At 37.8% G+C, this 18294-nt stretch overlaps 1 protein-coding gene across 1 annotated transcript in view; it reads right to left on the bottom strand.

Moving 5' to 3' along the window:
- LOC133519031 (uncharacterized) overlaps positions 1-17768 on the bottom strand; it is an 81576-nt gene extending 63808 nt beyond the window's left edge. The window contains exon 1 of the mRNA XM_061852894.1: positions 17254-17768. The gene's annotated coding sequence lies outside the window, so the exon portion shown is untranslated. The remainder of the gene's footprint in view (positions 1-17253) is intronic.
- Positions 17769-18294: the final 526 nt, after the last annotated feature.

Genomic DNA, 18294 nt, shown 5'->3' with positions numbered 1-18294 from the left:
AAGGGGAAACTTTTTGCGATGACTCAAAAACAGCTAAACTGATCATGTCCGCTATAGTTTTCATTTGATGTCTTTCTTAAGCTCTACTTTCACGATTTTTTTCATATTTTTTGGACCTATGGTTCAAAAGTTAGAGGGGGGGGACACATTTTTTTTTTCTTTTGGAGCGAGTATCTCCGAATATATTCACGTTATCAAAAAATGTTTGTTGAAGACCCCTATTAGTTTTGAAAGACCTTTCCAACGATACCCCACACTGTAGGGTTGAATAAAAAATAATAATTCACCCCCACTTTACGTGTAGGGGAGGTACCCTCAAAAAAATTAAATTTTTAGATTTTATTGTACGACTTTGTCGGCTTTATTGATTTATATATCCATGCCGAATTTCAGCTTTCTAGCACTAACGACCACGAAGCAAAGCCTCGGACAGACAGACAGACAGACAGTCAGACGGACATGGCACAAAGAAAAAATTGGCTTTTTCATAAATTTTGGCTGTCTGACCTTGACATTTTGTATGGGAGATAAAAAAAACGGGATTTCGAGGTTGGTCACATAGTAAATGTTGCTCAGTATGATCATATATTATATTCAGCCCGTAAATTATTGCAGGTGACTAAAATAAGAGCCTGTACTTTTGTTTTGTATCATATCAGCCTTTTATCGCCCACTGCTGAGCATAGGCCTCTCTTCTAGTACGCCACATATCCCGGTCCCGAGCCAATCTCATCCAGAAGTGACCCGCAGTCTTTCGAATGTCGTCCACCCAACTAGCCAACGGACGCCCTTTCGTCTGAAGCGGCCACCATTCCGTTAGCATTTTGGCCCACCTGCCATCACTGTGCCTGGCAACATGTCCCGCCCCGCTCCATTTTAAATTGGTAATGTAGTGTCCGACGTCTTGCACCTTGGTGCAAAGTCGGATCTCGACATTCCTCACTCGGTCTTGAAGTATGATGCCGAGCATGGCGCACTCCATGGCTCTCTGTGCCACTCGAATTTTATGCACAGTCTCCTTAGTGAGCGTCCATGTCTCAGCACTGTAGGTCATGGTGGGCAGGAGACACTGAATAAAGAGGCGAGTTTTCAGGCATTGTGGAATGTTAACGGGAGTGAGAATGTCCGCCAGTTTATTGAATGCCGCCCAACCCAGCTGGATCCTCCTGAAGATCTCCTTCTGTTGGTGTGTTTTGTCAAAAGATAGAATATGTCCAAGATACACGTATTGCTCGACCACCTCCAGTATTTCGTTCCCAACTATAATAGTTGGAATCGATTTACCAGAGATGTTCGTCATAACTTTAGTCTTGGACATATTCATCTTAAGACCAATCTTCAAAGAAGCATGGTAAAGGGTTTCAACCATGACTTGAAGATCTTCGGGTCTCGGCGAACAATACAATGTCATCGGCAAATCTGAGATACGACAAGAAGACACCATGGATATTGATACCAGTTCTGTCCCATGCAAGCGTTTTTACCACGTCTTCTAGTACCGCCGTAAAAAGCTTGGGTGAAATGGTATCCCCTTGACGCACTCCCCTTTTGATGGATACTGGGTTGCTGAGTTTGTGAAGCCGAACTTGCATTGTTGCCGAGCTATATAGCTTCCGGAGCACATCCACGTAGCGATTGTCGATTGAGCAGCGATCGAGAGAGTCAAACACGGCCCAATGCTCGACACTTGCGAAGGCTTTTTCGTAATCTACTAAAGCCATGCACAGGGTCCGGTTGTACTCGTGACTTTGCTCCATTAACTGCTTTACCGCATGGATGTGGTCGATCGTAGAAAATCCGCTCTGGAAACCAGCCTGCTCGGGAGGTTGGCATTCATCGAGTATACAAGTTAGGCGGTTACATAAAACTTTTGCGAAGGGTGTGTACGTATGGGAAAGTATTTTTCACTATGCAATTGCAACTCTAATGCTCAGTTCTGACCTGTGCAATGTGTTGGCCTTTCCCATAATTGCATGAAATTGACTCGCCTTTTAGTACCACATTTGCATTTCTCTGCATGGTGTTGACATATTTTATTTCGTTTGTACAAGTAGATAAGTATCGTTTACCGAAAAATGGTTTAAAATTTTAGGATGTGACAGTTTTGCGTGACGTTATTTAAAAAAAATATTAATATGTAGGTGTTTAAGAGGTTTTATCTTATAATGATGCCTGAGCTATTTCCACGAATGATTCAAAATATAAAGGAGCTCTTATTATAGTGAATATTGTTCACTATGCTGCGAGTAACTTACACTCTACGGACGGCGCCAACGTGGATGTTTAAGCAGGATGTTCAAGAGTATGATACCATACTCAAAGAAGGTCTTGAAAGCATCCTAAACGTCCAATTGCACGAAGCACAATGGAGCCAGGCAACGCTTCCCATCCGCTATGGGGGGGTTTAGGAATCCGTAGCATGAACGATGTTGGAGTTGTAGCATTCCTTGCTTCCTCTCATACGTCGACAGGACTTGTCACTAAAATATTATCTTTTAATGGTGGCAAAATCTGTCTTCCATTCGTAGAGGAGGCCTTAGCTGAGTGGACGACCCGTTGTTCTGGAGCCGTACGCCCGGAAAACCCCGATCTGCAAAGACCTTTGGCCAACACCTGTGTGAGCGCACTTATTTCAGCCTATTGAACAGCGCTCCACAAGTAGAAGATGTGGCCAGACTAAAAGCCGTTAGGCAACCCGAGTCGGGGGCCTGGCTGCACGCACTGCCTTCACCGCAATTGGGTACCTTTTTACGATGACACATTAAGAGTTGGAGTGGCCTTAAGACTAGGATGCAAGGTATGCGAAACCCATCGCTGCATCTGTGGGACGATGGTCGAGGCTAATGGGCACCACGGCTTAAGCTGCTTGCGATGTGCGGGGCGAATACCAAGACATAACGCCATCAACGAGCTGATCCGTCGTGCCATGGTCTCGGCCAATATACAATGTATCCTGGAGCCGCAGGGCTTAAGCCGCACAGACGGTAAGCGACCGGACGGCCTTACGCTGGTAGCTTGGGCAAAAGGCCGCAGCCTGATTTGGGACGCCACTTGCGTTAGCACCTTTGCCCCCTCCCACATCACCCATACTAGCAAAATAGCAGGCGCGGCCGCCGAGACTGCTGCGAAATTCAAATATAATAAATACGCAAACTTGGTACCAGCGTACGACTTTGTTCCGGTCGCTATAGAAACTGCGGGGCCTTGGTGTGTGGAGGCCAAAAAACTTATTAGTACTTTGAGGCGGCGTTTGAGGGATAGGGGTAGCGACCTCCGTGCCGGCTCTTTCCTGGTTCAGCACACATCGCTAGCTGTGCAACGCGGCACTGCCGCTAGCATTTTTGGCACGTTTGGATCAGGTGACAGTCGGAACGGGACATAGGGCTTTTGATATATGTACAACTGTACAAAAAAAAACTAAAAGTACTACTGGATAAAAAATTAAAACTAGAAATATACCTAAAAGTTAAATTAATTATAACAAACTAACTTTTTATATTACCTCTTAACATTGACGTATTAAATATATAGAGCATTTTAACTTACCTAAATATATATTTGTGGAAGAGTTTATTTTATTAAAATGCGCAATAAAATCAAAGGAAAATTGTATTTTTTTCAAAATACGCTATTTGCAAGTTTCACTGATATCTGCATCAATAATTCTAAAGTTATCAAGATACAAAATATTAAAATATGATATTGAATACCTACATATTGCAGAAAATTCGTGAGGCTGGTTTCTGGTCTTGGTTTCATGAAATTCGTACGTGATTAATCTTGGTTCGCATACGATTTGCCAATGGAGAGTAGCACAGTCAGCACCGTCACTTCTCTGTTGTTATCGTATACAAAGAAACATTGCGCTATCACACATGGTATTGTTTGCCGATATCTCATAATTGAATCTTTACTCGCAGCATAAAGTGTTTTACAATTTGAGACCCGTTGCCTACTTTCGACCATGTATGGAAAAAATTTCGTCATGTCAATGTAATCTTTAACCATTAACTTTAATATAAACACTAATATTCGTTTTTTTATTGCTGCGTGCTATCATGCAACTCCAAATAATACTATCGTTTAAATAGGGGTACATTACATATTTAAACCTACGCCTCAAATCCAAACTAGCACTAGAACATTAAATCGATATTTTTAAAACGTAAATTAAAACACATCCGGATACTATATTATTAATGTTTAATTTGCATCAGAATGGACAAAACGAAAATTTAAAACCTTTATAATAAGTCGGGCGGATATGGCAAGTAAGCTTCTTAATAAAAGACCGAAGATTAGGTATCAGAACTACTTATGCCTCTATACTTACTACGAACGCAATGCATTGAGATTAAATTAACATTAGTATTATAAGGGCCAGCTTGAAAACTAACGACTACCTATAACATTTGTTTTAAATCAGATTGCCACGCCATACGCTACCCTATGTATTCAAAAACAGGAGGTGTATTGTTTTATTAGATATTCATAGTAGTTTTAGTAGACAGTCTGAAAAAGCTGCATACTTGCCATTAATTTAACCCTATTTCGGACGGCACCGACACGACGGGCGCGGTGACGGTGCCAGCATGAATATTCATCAAGTGTCGAGTGTACGCGCATCATTTTAAACATTGCCAATTACACAGCACCTGCGTATCTGGGTGAAATGTAACATCTATTGTTTCTTATCGTAGTTCGTAGTTAGGTAGATATGAAAAACCAAAAGATGCTGGCAGGTTATCAAAGTGTAAGAAATATATTAGGTATATGAAGCAAAATGAGGTTAATATTACTCTTTTGTGGTCTGATAAGTTCGAAATGTTAAACATAACTGTTTATGTTTGTTTTGATTCGAAGTGTGTTGAGAAAGCAGGAATGCTAATTTGAATCCAAAATTATAACCAGTTGCAATTTCATTAAACATTTTATTTTCACACGCGTCCAGCTTACGCATGTTTATCAACAGTGGAATCAAGTATATACCGGTGCTTCATTATCATTCCACTTAACTTTATCACTTTATCAGGCAAACAAACCTTATCAGACTTTGAAATTGTCGCATTATCACAATTGTCCAAGAATCTAATTATAGCGGCTTACCTCATTCGTGGGTGCTTTCTTGATAATATTTAAACGAATATACCTATAGTATATTATGCACCGAGGGTGGTAATCCGAGGTTGCAATATTCTTACCCCCGGAGTTACACACAATGTTTTTCATCACACTTGCGAAGAAAAAACTAAATTTTAAGCGAAATAATGCTTAAATACGGTGACATTTCAAACATTCGTCCGCCATATTGTTATTCTTTGACAGGTTAGTAGGGTTTCTTTCTGCTCGAGAATTCTCGAGGCGAGAAACCTCGACAAATTTGCCCTTCTTCGAGGCGGGAAAAAAAACTCAATGCCTCGAGAACTCGAGAAATAAATCTCTTGTTAACAGTAAAAAGAAAACACGTGTTTATACACACACGTGACGTGTGTATAGTGTATTTCTTTAGGTAGGCAAATAAATGTAAGACAATGCTTTTATAACATTTTCAGGTACTTCAACATTTATTAGTTCACCAACCAAATACAAAACTGCCTTGATCCGTCCTCTATCGTTCTGGCTTCAACAGATTTCATGTTTTGTAACTTTTGAACTACTACCCTCAGATGTCTACAGAATTCGTCTCGTTTAATTACTATGCTTCCTTTTTTGAGCATTCGAAAAAAGGTAAAGAATCTTGACGCGTCTTTTATTGAAAACCGCTTTTAATAAATTTTGTAAATAATCGTCTATGATTTATAATTGTTACACATTTGCCTCGACAAATTTTTCAAAAGTGTTTTTCAATAAAAAGAATCGTCAAGATCGCTTATCTTCTTTGTAATGCTAAAATACGAATTATAGGACCATGTAATAACAAATACATATTACAAAACTAAAATATCATTGATAAATCAGATTGTATTCCTATTGGCAAAATAGCACAATAAAATTTTAGCTGCTTTATTGTTACGTTTAGTAAGCATATTACGTACTAAAATCTTCTGTAAGTTTGTCACATCGTGTTAAATTAAGTGACTTGAATATTCTTGCCTAATAAAATACCATATTGAGGGTTGTTTGCATTTATATAAATGTATACATACCTAAAGAAATACACGTTTTGTTTTCGGATTTTTGATTATTAAGTGCAATTTATGGTACCATTTGTTTGATTATTGATCTCACCTACGACTCCTATGCGTCTGATTTGTAAAAAAACATTGTGTTTTTGAGACTTTCAAAATTTCTCGAGATACTCGAGAAACTCGAGAAATACGGGTCGAGAATTCCCGTGCCTCGAGAAATAAAAAAGGCCGAGAAACCATAAACCGTACAGTTTAGGCATCGAAGGCACAGACCTATTCGGCATTCAGCCACGAAAAATGAAATGAAAATTATGTAAAAATATTTTAAACTGCTATTAAATTAATCAAATTAAATCTTTTTAAACATAAACAAACATATTAAATTATTAACGGCAGTATTTTTAAAGTAAAACTCATTTACAATACGTGGTTTCTATGAATTCGTGACATAATAAAATAAAATAAAGTTATAACCCCCTAGGGAGTTATAGCACAATATAGGCCTTTGTCCTTCAGTACACCTGCTTGAAATAAGATCTTTTCCAGCAAGTGATGAAATAGTACATTTCGATGCTAGTGCGGAAAGTATGTCATTACCTCACGAGTACCGAGATACCGAGCCGTAGGCGAGTGGCAAGACTCGGGACCAAAGAAGAATTACATTTCCGCACGTGTAGCGAACGACGTTTTTTAATAAGGTTTTTATGTTGATTACGACTTTTAAAGGAAACTAACTTAACCCTCATCAATAAGTAATCATGAATTGGAATACGTGGAAAAGTAAAAAGCACTAGTTCGCGAAATCCAACTTTACGCACGCTAAACAGCTACGTAAAATAGCACTTTTTGAGAATTTTATAGGAATGGCCAGAGACTGCTAAATATCGGGAAGACTGGAAAGAGAGGGGAGAGGCATTTGCCCAGCAGTGGTACACTATAGGCTCCCAAATAATACATTTTAATATCGTTGAGTTTCATTATATAAACAGTCGACCGAATCGATTCCGCTCGTGTCAAGCCGTTTCAGTCCCATTCAATAGTGAAGGTATGTTTAATTATCAGCATCACCAATAGTTTTGATAATATGGCCTATGCAGATTTAATCGAGAATTGTAAAAAATCGTTTCTAATTTGCATTATTATAATGCTTTTTCACATATCAGCCTACCCTTCGAGTTTGAAAAATACTATACCCATTCTGGTCAATAATTATAAACGGAAACACTAATTATGAAAATAATAGACATACCTAATTTTTATAATGTTTATTTAACCATTACATTTCGCAAATATGTACCGACAAAACAATTTTTAGTTTTATCTACCAACAAAAACTACCCAAACAGTCTATAGCAATTGGGAGGTCATTGAACTTTCACCTGCAATAGCATCGAAACAAAGATTCGTTATTAGAATATGGAATAACCAATTATTTGAAAACTTATGCGCTTTCTACGATTAGCCGGTGGCGGCCGATTGCGTTGGCGTTTAGCTATTTCACCTTCTACGATGGGTGCATAAAAAACGAAACATGCAACACTTACAAGTTTGTTGCTACTCGGTTGTTTCTGTAGCCAATCGCTATCTACATCTAATTAGGCGATCCTCGCTTGTGCAAGCTACATACATACTGTAACAGCCCATGGAACTCGCTCGCTAACTGATTGCTCTGTTTATTTATCGCTTTACTTCGTGTCTAGTACCTACTTATAGCAATGCACTAACCGATGACGGCCGTCCTATTTAACAGGCTGTAGAGTACAGGTTTCATGGTTAATTATGTGTAAAATCGTTTAGCTATTTATTTTCTCGTGTTTAGAAAGTGCTTAAATCTATTTTTAAGTATGATGCGCGAAATCGTAACCGCATCTCAAACGCCGGTTAAAATTATGTAAATACGTGATTTTCTATACAAGTTTGCCGTTTTATTCATATTGAGTGAACTTATGACTCCATCGGTATTCGACATTTACATAGCAGTGGGGCCAGTCGGCACGTCACAAGCCGCAAGTTGGCAATATGTCGGCGTCTCTGAGTTCATCTCATCACGCAGCGCCCTCCCCCGCATTTATCTCCGACGAAATTGAAATAAGTTAGATAATATATCTCGGTGAGAACCCGCCTCGAGACGTCGAGTGGTCCAGACGTTATCGAGATGTGTCGCCAAAAACAGCGAGTTCAGAGGCATAACAAGCGATCCCAACCACGATAACCTTTCGAGCCTTTCTTAAATTTAAAGCTCTTTTTCTCAAAGATCAGAGGGCTTGAACATTAAACCTTTCATCTGAAAATTCAATTTAAATTGTGCATTTAATGCGAGATTGAATTTCGCCATAAATTTTACTTAGGAAAGGCGGGAAAAGTTTCAAAGTGCCTAACATTTGTCACCGCTGTCGTACATTAGGAAGAGCAAGCTCCTTAAAATGGCTTTCGTGTAAGACGTGGGCCACAAGCATCAAGCCAAGACTAATATAAAACTTGAGTTTGCTGCTTTGGTCGAATGCAAAACGGAAAAGTTAATAAGCAGGTCTCCCGCGGAGCAATATCGCCCACGAGCCTGCCAACTAAATTATAACCATAAAAAGATCATCGAGCGGGCATCAACTCCAGATTAGACTACTTCCTAATAATATTATAGTGGAAAAAGAAATCTTTCGACAAAACAATAAGATATGCTAAGTTATACACGTGTAAAAGAAATCATTATACATATATATTATGGAATATGGCGTCTTTACATACTTACTTTCTCATAATAACTAGAGAAACGACTAGGCTTTAAAACTAAAGGGGACGACCGCTTCTCCATACAAACGTAACCCCTATTTTCTTCTCTGGATATTAGCATTAGAGACTAGTACATTGTGTATTAGGGGCGGTAAACAAGAATTTACGAACGAGTGTGAATTGTAGCCCGAAGCCGAAGGCGAGAGCTTAATTACCACGAGTTTTAACTTGCGCTCCGAGGGTTCCGTACAAACTTTAAATTATCACATGTAACTATAAACGCGATAGACTCCTGACCTGATGTATACTAGTAAGCATAATTGCGCAACCTGTATGTATAATAATAATAATAAAATTCTTTATTGTGCACTACTAAAGAAAAGCTCATATTACAAATAATATGTATGTATGTAGGTTTTTCAGGAATAATTATTTATAGTGTGAACCGATTTCAACAAATTTCATTTTATTTGAAAGAAGGTGCATTTAGTTTAATAACCATCCGCAGAAGGTTGGTAAATTGCAAATTAAATTTGAAAAAGTTTTTTGTTAATTAAATAAAGTTATACAGATAGAGGTATGATCATAATTGTATGATTCCTGTAATATTTAGGAGAATGTTAATGTTAAGTAAACATTTCATATGGTGGTATATTGTTTTTTACATTTTCCTCCATAAATCTTTTTTTTTTTCACTGTAAAAAAATACTAACGTTTTGTTTCAGAATGTACAATTTAATTTTCATAGTGAAAAAAAAAATACTTTCATTGTGTCTGTGTTAGCGTTGTTTATGACTATTACAAATTTCAAATCAATAACTTAAATACTCCTACTTCTCGAGATTCGAAATATTTAGCAATGTGACAAACGGTCGGACAGACAGAGTCGCACCAAAGAGGTTTTTTGGTACCTTTTTCGTATGTATCCCTTAAAAGGAAAATAAATAAAACTTCTGCCTAATTTCGTACGTACATTACAGCCCTAGGTCGAATTTAGAATTTACTGACCGCATCGCCTAACAAGTATGATGATTTACGGACTGCAACGTGTGATAAAAATATGAGCGCTTCAGCGTGTTGGATACTCGAGATTAATAAGACCACTAAGGTTTTTCGAAGGTTTACGAATCGTCCCCACCTTCCCTACCTAATTGTTGCTGAAAAGTCGGTATCATTATTTCATTAAGGTACGTTATGTGGTTGAACGATTTCACTACCCGTTCGCTTCAAGTTGGCCATTACCCCCTGCTTCCCCGAAACACCCGCTCTCTGACGCCTTATCCACTCGCAGCTTTTTAACTACTTTTATTACTTACATTTAATACAATCACAAAAAATATGAAATAAAGTAAGCATTACTAGTAACTGTCGAAAATTTTACATCGGCTTCCAACTTCCTCAGTAAATACGAGTATGTATTTACTGGGTATGATTTTCTAGACAGTGCTTGCAATAACGGTACATATTTGGGAAGTAGGCTACGATCGTTAGTGTTTTCTAAAATTATATTCACACCGTACAATCAATAAAATTTAAATAAGTCAATAAAAAACGGATTATTCTAAAATGTAAATGACCATTAAGTGATAGCTGAATGGTTCGCCAAAGTGGGCGTATTGGCATGACATCAGAGGCTCGCGGCGGCTGTGCGAATCTTCCAGGGGTTAACATCCTACAAGTATCCGTGCTTGACCAATGAGCTCGAATCAAAGGCAAACACCAAAAAGCCTGTCTTGTGACAGCCCGTTTTTAGCTAACAAGTTTTCTCGCAAACTCGCAAAAAAACACGCCGTCTGTGACTGAACCCAGACAGGCGACTTGAATGAATTGTTAACATTATTTGTAGCGGCATCATGATTCTTATGTATTAGCACAAAACATAATAAGCATGATGCAAAACGGTGAAACTATATATTTCATTTACTTCATTTTTTTATTCGATACTTGGTAGGTAGGTAACAAGCGCGTGTAACGAGGAAACTTTTTTTTACTCCAAAGTTGTTGGATTGTGATGTGATTGAATCTCGCGTTGTATGTTTAAGAACATAAATAAAAATGACAATGGATGGACAAACCTGTATTTAAATAGGTATAGCAACTTATTAATCTACTTAATTATGTTTTGTGGATTCCTTCTATGACTTATACAGTGAGTAGGTATAACTGTTGTTTGTAAGCGGTTACATTGTTAACTTACCATGTATTTGTAAAGAAAAACGTTAATTGAAACAAAAGCACCTCGTATTACAAAATAAACACATAAGCTATTTCGCTGTCTAAAAAGGAAACCTGTAACCGATACAACGAGTACAAAACAAAACTGTAAACAGACAATATGGCAACAGAACTACCATGCTTTTGACTAATTATAGTTAGTATTAATTTATTTGCTTTGCTGTAAAAAGGTCTCCCAAACTAGTACTTATCGCACTAGTTTTTGCTATATATGCAGTTAGTAGATCGACAACTAGTTAATAACAACGCTTAAAGTACCGTGAGAACCTCTGTCATTATGCGAGGATTACAATAAGAATTAAACATCACTTGTCATCTGGACAATTGAATAAAAAGGCAAGAACGTCGAACAACTGGTCAGTGTTGTATGAGAGAAGTACCGAAGACGGACATTGCGGAATATTTAGCTGAATACAGTGAATATCTTGAACATGATGTCATTTATTGCGTTTTAAAGACATGTCACTGGCATTAAGTAACTTGGCACGGTTTCTTTGCAACTCAGCATAACACATTTAAATATGAAATTTTGTTTATATTTGTTTTTGTATTATAGAAGGTAATTAATTGTTTCGCTTCTTACGTGCCTTATTTTATTTTTACATAATAATAAATACATAATATACCCATAGCCCTGTATTTAGTCCATCGTTTTCACTCAATAGCCTAGTTGATTTTAGATTTCATCAACTCTCAATAGTCCTTACACCCTGGCGGGTGTTGCCTCTGCGTGCGTCCCATTGTGACGGGCAAGGGCAGCATCCGCTTGGTGTACCCCTTACATTTCATTAAAGTGTCAAAAGGATTTCTACATGTTGGCTTCGGCTCCGCGTACGCCTCCCAAATATCGGGAATACGATTTTTCCGTGATGGAAATGAGATATATATATATATATGAATACTTAGATAAATAGCTCGCTTCACTCAAATACCATTCTATAGTCTTTACCTTGCAACTACAGGGCCCAATCTAGACTTAAATGCATAGAGATTATTGTCACTTACAACTATAGATAATTATTATAAACCAAATTTATTATAAACAGCAAAACGACTTATGTCTCCGGTCTCCATTTCAGCTTGGGCAAAAATACTTTCGTATTTATATCAGGATGTTCTCGTCTATGAGCCGGCTCAATATTCATGTTTAAACTGCTTGCAGCGATTCAGTTTTTCAAAAAGGCGGAGAAATGAGGGTTCAGGAGAGCCACAAGTGTATTATTCAAAAAAAAAGATCCACAAAACTACATTTAGTTTGACTGTGGAGTCCTAAGTCCATACCTGATCAGTTTCACTAATTTCTATTCAATTGAATTAATATTATAATAAGCTGACATTGAAAATTTGGGAAAGTAGGTATGACATAAATACTCCATAAGGGAACACATCCCCTATAGAGTATCCAAGAGATACCTTTTCAGACTTTTTTTAATCCGATATACTAAGTTAATACAATTAATATGAGGGCATTTTTCGCCAATTTAAGTCGCGTAAAATGTAACGGGGGAAAATTCGAAGAGAAAACTGAGGCTGCGCTACTGAGACATATACAGGATGATTCAGGAGACGTGAGCAGGATCAAGCCTGCATATTCGGTAAATTATCAGCAACTGTTTCGTACCAGTATTTGAGAGATTAACGTTAATTTAATTTATACTGTTCAAAAAAAAGAGTTTTAATTTATTTACGATATTTATGGTCACCCTCTTTGTTTTATCCATAATAAGTGACAAATTGAATGTCATCGGAGTCAGCAGGGCTATTATGGTCGATTTTATAAATGATATGGCTGTATAAATGATAATATAACTAACATTTTATCCAGTTTTTATTGATTTGACGTCTTTTCCACTTTTGACAGCGATAGATGTTAAATGATTTACTGCATAACATGGTCGGTGGATAATTTGTCATCTGTCTAAATTTCTAACTTAAACTTAGTTGATAAGTGGATAAGTTAAATGATATAAATGACACTTGTCTAGATTTATACCGTTTTATAGCATTTACACCGTTTTGTCTACTTTTGACAGCGATAGACGGTAAATGGCAACGTTTGTTGAATAATTAAATATATAGTCGAGTTTTGACGGCTAGACTTTGATTATTTTATCGTAGTGTTCACTGGGTCACGATAAGTGCTCTTGTGCTATATAAATGGTGCAAAATACAAATTTTTGGAGTTAAATATCAGTAAGTATATGTTTTTTTCATTATATATACAATCAAACTCATTTATTTACATATAACATTATCAATACATTTTTCAGGGATGGCAAGATATCATTTCTTCTTGGCAGCTGCTGCTATCGAAGAAAAACAAGACAGAAAACTTCAACGCCGGGCCATAAGGCCCATAAGGGATGCATGCAACCCGTTTGATAAGCCCGACGAGGAGTTTCGGCGCATATATAGGGTGCGCAAAGAATTAGCACTCTATGTGTGCTGAACTTGACGCCAACCTCAAGCCTCAACATGGCGATGGATTGCCGGCACATCTTAAAGTAAAGATATAATGTTGCACTATTCCTCAAATCATTCCCGTTACCTTTACCACCTTGATCACGATCATTATTTCATAATGATATACCTACTTACAAGTCTTTGTTTTAGGTTTTAACATCACTGCACCTATTGGCTGACGGTAGTTACTAACGGGGAACTGGACAAGACCATGGCTTGTCCATTGCTCAGTCTACCGTCAGCCGGTACTTGGATCAATTTGTAATTGCGGTGAATAGAAGGTATGTCCATTTTGGTACAGAATACCACTGACACCGGAGATAAGAAGGTAAAAAAATACGAGTATGGATGTGCAGTGAGATTTTTCTATAATGATGTTCCTTGTATACAGCGTAATCAGTATGATCACATTTGGTATTTATTATTATTATTATTATTTATTTGATACACTAGCAGCTCTTGGAGCTGATGCGTGTATATCGCAGCACTTGTGTTTATTTAGCACTTTTTAATGTTCTAAAATGTGTATCTACCTAGTCTATTTTTGAAAGAGTTCACTGACGGTGCACTAACAACAGTTTCTGGTAGAGAGATTTGTATTTGAAGTGTTTCTACCTAAATATTTCAATGCAGAATCATACCTTATTACTGCACCTATTGCATGGACATTGGACACTTTATGAATAAATTAAATTTAGGTTTACCTACCATGTTTAGGGCTCCACTCCTCAAATTTTCTCTGCGGTGACCGAACACATACCCATGTACATGGATTTTTTGAAATGGGAGACTGGGGGCAGCTGCCTACCACATCCATTGAAAAAGTATTGTACCTACGTTGGTTGCTGTTAAAGACTAAGAATTGTTATTAGAGAAAAGTGGTTTACAAATTAAAACAATATGATATTATGATAAGAAATTTTAATATAAACTGACGATAAGGCACCGACTTCAAACATATTAGTTGGTAATGCATATACTTAAAAAAGTATAATATTTTATTTTATCCTTTTTGAAGTCGGTTTACTTTTTTTGTAAAAAGTTTTTTTGATTATTTTACTTTATAGGTATGATAGGTTTTTCTTTTTTCCAGAAATCTTCCAATAAAAGGCGAACCTGAAGCGGAAATGGAAGGGGGCGCTGCTCGAGGGATGCATTACATGCAGAGAAGCGTGCCCTATTAATGAATAATTATTTCGCCTAGTATTATTTTATTTTGTTATGTTCATTAACACTGCCTTCCTGAAAACATTCTGAGGAAACCGGACTAGCCCCAAGAGGTCATCCATTAACTAGATCACACGTTAAGGGGGAGAGAGGGGGTCAAGAAAATGTGACATGTTGTGACAAGAGGGAGGGGAAGTCATAAACTTTGTAACGTCATAAGTCATTTATTTACGAAATATAAGGTATACATAGGATGTTGCAGTTCAACTGAGCCAAGCTAACAATAAGCACGGCGTGAGATCGAATTTAAACGGTTGTGAGTCTAACTTTAGCAAAAAAGAAATATGACTAGCGTGAATGCTCACATGAACTAGACATGATTGAAAATGAAGACCTAATAGGTTCTCCGAAACATGTCGCACAAGTGTCAAAAATAACCTGAGTTAGTTAAACCGTAGTGTTTAGCTTACGGTGTGGGCTGTCATTAGATAGGTCTTTTAAAACAAATATGGGTCTTTAATGACCATTTTTAGATAAAGATAATATTTTTGTAAATAATCGCTGTGAAAGAAAAAAAGAAGAGTCCCTCCCTTTAACTTTCGAACCATGTTGGGTCCAAATAATATGTCAAAAAATCATACATTCAACTTGGAACACACGACTGGCTATTGGCAGGTCTCGACATTTTTTTTTAAGAGCTCTCAGAGGATAGCTTGTTATGCAATAACTTTAGTTTTGTACTAATTTAAATTAAATTATGAGCAGGCTCAATCAAGGGGTTCTGGAGCTATATAAGAGCCTAGAAGCCCAAAAGCTATTTGTGAGGGTTCTTATTGCTATTCTAGTCAACTTGTTTGCAAGAAAGTGTGATCGGTGGTATCAAGTGAAAAAGCCCGGTTTACACGTTTTTGATATTGTTTTTAAATGTACCATTTTACATAATTAGCAAGATAAACGAATTCAAAATTACATAATATAGTCATTTGACAAGAAACGTAACCGTTTACCACAGATACGGTCTTTTAAAATCTCTATGGTGACTTGAAACTATACTCAAAGACACCCAGTTTGGCAGTAGAAAAAGGCGCAAAGTTTAAATTTTATATGGGAGATCAACCCTTTGCGCCTATATTTTTAAAAATTTACCGCCTTTTTTCTACTGACCAAGTTGCTGTACCAGAGTTTATCATTTTCCGAGTAAGTAGGTGCAACAAATGCAATCGCTATACATAATTTTTGGCAAACCGCGAGGTCTCAGTTCCGGGCGAAAAACTATTGAAGGAAAACTATAGCGAACTCTGCCGTATACTAAACCATCCACGTCGCAATGGAATGCGGTGCAACGCCAGTGTGAAGACCGCCTTACGTTAATTTCACTCAATAGGCACAGTCCGTACCAAAAGTAACTCATCGTGTGAAATGTTGGAAATGATCTACACGCTTAATTTTGAACACCTTACACGCTTCACTACATTTGCCTGTCTTTCAAACCTTAAAACGTGCCTTCAAATCTAAGCCAGCAATGATTCCCCATTGTATGAATTGTAGACACAACTTATCATTAAGCCAACTATTTATTAAAAGACGTCTTAATTAAACACAATAAGACTTTATTTTGCAAACTCTTAAATCATGGATAACTTTTAACTATCAATGTCAAATGTGGATAAGTGGTAATATGTCATTTGGCCAACTAATCATTAAAATACGCTTTAAGTATACTTGTTTACAATTTATTTTTCAAAAGCTCAAACCATGGATAATTTTTAACTGTTAATGTCATATGAAGATAAGTGGTAGAATGTGATTTAATCATCTATTCTTTAAAATACGCCTTAAGGCATAGAGTTTAAAATTCATTTTTCAAAACCTCAAAATATGTCGCGCTATCATTAGTCAATTATAGGTTACCCTCGCGACTTTATACCGAATTAAGTCACTTATCAGATAATCGCCAATCCAAGCATTAAATGATTAATGATATAATGACAAAACCATCATAGGCCGGCTGGTTACTTTTATAAAATCGTATCTAACTCAAGTGTGACATTTTATTTTCTTCATAATCAAAGTGCTGTCATAACGGTTAAAGAGGTTTTATCTTTGTTAATTAAGTGTTGTAGGGTGTCCATGATTGTAGATAATCAAATTTGTCCTTAAGAAAAAGTTAAATAACAGATAAAAAGCGTGATTGTTTTACTTAAATATGATGGTGAACGCTTCATTAACATTTACTGATTGTGTAGGCTTAATCCAGCTCACGTCTCATGAATCACCCTGTATAAGTGTGTAGTTATAGGCGTCGGGCGATACGGACACGGCGTGTGCGACACCCGGGCAACGTGTCGCCCTCGCGCGCCCGGCGCTACGGGCTCGAGCGGGATCACAGGCTCGCTCGCCCGCCCTAATCTCATTACTGCACAGCCGTAGTCGCCTCGATGACCTTAGCCCGTTTCCCGACCCGCAGCAACCTGTACCTGTTTTGTTTACATTCTGCTATCCTTAACAACTACTGGAAGTGTCGTATACTCACACTATTCCTTGTTCCAAATGTAAATTTCAGAATATCACTCAACAACGTTCCGAATCACTTATCGGTCAGGATTCACACATTAGCGAAGAAAATCCGGGAATCGCGGTTGTAAGTGTGTAGCGCACACGGGTGCGCAGCGAGCGAGCGTCGCGACGTCGGCGGCGCAGAGCGGCGTGTGCGCGTACGCCGCTGGAGGGGCCGACCGGTCGCAACCGGGCCGCGCTCTCACCGCGCGCCCTGCCACAAAGTTGCTTATAATCGCACTTGACACCGTGCAGCGCACAATCTTAATGAAAGTTTCGCATTTCTCTATGTCACTTTAACCTGACCCGACGAGCGATGGTTGACTAACTTCATTTTCTCTATTCATCTTTGTTTTACACCAAAATCCCCAAGTGAAACGGATTTCAGAGGTATATCCAAGTTCTCTTCTGTTAAACCTCAAGTAGGGCAACAATAAATAGTGGTGTTTTTCGATATCAGTAAATCAACACTTTTTCCTCACGATCTTGCTCACCCGACTAACGAGGCGTAACTTACCTTCGTTTCGAAGCCGACTCAACAACTCTAATTGAATTAGGTAATTCCGTAACACTTACCTATTGGGTTGGCTTCGCTGTTCTTGGTATAAATACATCGATTGCATATTTACATGCATCGAACTGAATGCCACAACTAGAATATTCCGCATTGCTCCCGTCCCGGCTTTAGGCCGAGGTGCTCCGAGGTGTTGACGAACTGAAACAGTGAAAGTAGATAGTACAATACAAACCATTCTCTCGCAAAGATAACACGAAAGATAACTTTGTATTCACTTTTTCTTTTTGTCGTGTCGACCAATCAATTGCTAATTCAATCATTCACCGCTCTAAGTGCTAATACACCTCTAAAACAAAAAATAAACATAATAGTAGATTCCATTACCTGACTACGAGCATAATCTAATCGTACGTAACGGGTATCTAACGTAACAAATCATCGTAGTTTTGTTTTAAATTTCTCTCCAACGTATCATGATGACGCATTAATTTGGATCTTTTG

This window comes from Cydia pomonella, chromosome 6 (genome assembly GCF_033807575.1).
Source record: "Cydia pomonella isolate Wapato2018A chromosome 6, ilCydPomo1, whole genome shotgun sequence".
Lineage (NCBI taxonomy): Eukaryota > Metazoa > Arthropoda > Insecta > Lepidoptera > Tortricidae > Cydia > Cydia pomonella.
The sequence above is the reverse complement of the archived record's forward strand: the minus strand, read 5'-3'. Positions and strand labels throughout refer to the sequence as shown.